Below are 2,636 nucleotides of genomic sequence, written 5' to 3'. Positions count from 1 at the left end.
CTTATGGAAATCGGAGATACACAGCGTGGCCTGCCTAGGAATGAATTGGCATTTGTGAGATGCTGCTACTGGTGCCGCTACTGTTGATGCTGCAGTGGGCTTTCACGGTCATTTAATCCTTAGTTTCCCCTGCTCCACTTGTCCACATGTCTGGGTTTAAGTGGACACTGGGTACCACTGTCTTTTTCAGGACACGGAGGACACTTTTCTTAATGTCCCTGTACAGTCCGGGAATTGCTTGCCTAGTGAAATGGAATCTAGATGGGATTTGGTACAGGGGACACAGTACGTCCATCAACTGTCTAAATCCCACTGCACTAATGGCAGATACCAGACGCACGTCTAAAGGTGGGTACACACTGGCCGACATATCGGGCGTTCTATTGAATGGTCGAAATATCGCTGGTCCGTCGGCCAGTGTGTACGGACGATATGTCTGTGAACTCTATTGTACACATGCTGTGACGGCCGGCGGTGATTGACAGCTGAACTGGGCGGGCGGGTGTACATGCCCGTCCAGTTCATGACGTCAGTCCCAAATGGATCGGACATTGGGAATGCACAGCACACTACCCGATCCGTCCATAGATATATCTGCAGATATATCTATCAGTGTGTACCCACCTTTACACCAGCATAGTTGTTATGGCCTTAGCAATTTGCTTTGCAACAGGATGACTGCATGTCATGTTTCATCTTCCTCGCAAAGGACTGTTGGACAGTCAATTGCTTAGTTGAAGTAGTACAAGTGGTCTTCCGACAACGTATCTGGGCTGATGATTGACTCCTAGTAGCAACAACAGCAGCGGCCGCTGCAGTATGTGCACCACTCATGGATCCTCCGGAGGAATCCCGGTTAGAAGAGGACTACTCAGTCATACCAGTGACATGTCATGCAGTATTACTTACGTTCCAGACTGAGGAGCAAATTGATGTTGAGGGAGTTGGTGGTGTGGATTGCAGGAGCTTGGGTACAACAGAAAGAAGGGATTTAGGTGTCAGTGGACTGCTTATGCTCTTACCCAAAGTTTATGAACTTGACAATGACTTCTGGGGAATGTGATGCAGGTGATGTATAAGGGAGGATGTTCCTAGGTCATTAACGTCCTTACCCCTACTTATTATGGATTGACAAAGTCAACACACGGCTTGACACCTGTTGTCCAGATTTGTGGAGAAATAAATTCCAGACTAAAGAGGTGGCTTTTTTTGAAATTTTGCCCAGGCATCACAATGGGATTTTTCATCCCATGGACAACAACTGTCTCCACTCGTTCCTTATTCAAACAAACCACATCACTATAAGAAATCTCATCGTCAACTTCCTCCTCAGTGCCAGCTACACCAATATCCTCCTCATCCTGGTGTACTTCTACAGTGACATCCTCAATCTCAATATCAGCAACTGGACTGGCGGTGCTCCTCCCAGCACTTGTAGGGTGCATGCAATTGGTGGTGGGAGCCTCCTCTTTCTATACAGTCTTAGGGAGGTCAGGCCTAGAAATCGCAACCATTGACACACTTTGACTCTCCTTGGGGATTTGTGATATATCTGAATGCACATTTGTTTTTTCCTGTGCTTTAACAAGCTTATTTAAAAAAAAATTGAGAGTGGGAGGAGGACTTCCATCCTCATGAGAAGCTAAGCCACCAGTCATAAACATAGGCAAAGGCCCTAGCCTATCCTTGCCACTTTGTGTCGTGAATGGCATAGTGAAAATTTTACGTTTCTCATCAGATGTTTTTTACTGATTATTAATATTTGCTTCTTGGATTTTACATGCCCTCTATGACATTGGGCATTGGCCTTAGCAGATGATGTTGATTGAATTGCAGTGTCAATGTCATGACTGGTGGCAGCATCAGCTTCAACACTAGTACTAGGAACTGGAAGTGGTTCCTGATCTTCCACTATTTTTTTGCTCCAAATTTTTGTTCTCCATTTCACAGGACAGCACTACTTTATTCTCACAGCAAACAGGACCAGTGTACTTTTATCTTAACAAGAGCACCCCTCTATTTTTACAGCATACAGGGCCAGTGTACTTTTATTTTAACAACTGCACCCATTAATTTTTACAGCGTACAGGACCAGTGTTCTTTTGTTTAAACAACAGAAGCACTCCTGAATTTATACAGCTTACAAGATTGGGCCAGCACCCCTGTATTTTTACAGCATACAGGACCAGTGTACTTTTATTTTAACAACAGCGCCCCAAAATGTTTGCAGCATACAGGGCCAGGCCAGTGTACTTCTATTTTAACAACAGCGCACCAAAATTTTAAAAGCACACAGGGCCAGTGTACTTTTATTTTAACAACAGTGCCCCAAAATCTTTACAGCACACAGGGCCAGTGTACTTTTATTTTAACAACAGTGCCCCAAAAGTTTTACAGCACACAGGGCCAGTGTACTTTTATTTTAACAACAGTGCCCCAAAAGTTTTACAGCATACAGGGTCAGTGTATTTTTATTTTAATAACAGTGCCCCAAAATGTTTACAGCATACAGGGTCAGTGTATTTTTATTCTAACAATGCCCTCAAATGTTTGCAGCATACAGGGCCAGTGTACTTTTTTTTTAACAACAGTGCCCAAAAATGTTTACAGCATACAGTGACAATGTACTTTTATTT

Source organism: Pseudophryne corroboree, chromosome 6 (genome assembly GCF_028390025.1).
Source record: "Pseudophryne corroboree isolate aPseCor3 chromosome 6, aPseCor3.hap2, whole genome shotgun sequence".
In the NCBI taxonomy this organism is placed as follows: Eukaryota; Metazoa; Chordata; class Amphibia; order Anura; family Myobatrachidae; genus Pseudophryne; species Pseudophryne corroboree.
Note: the sequence above shows the minus strand (reverse complement) of the source record.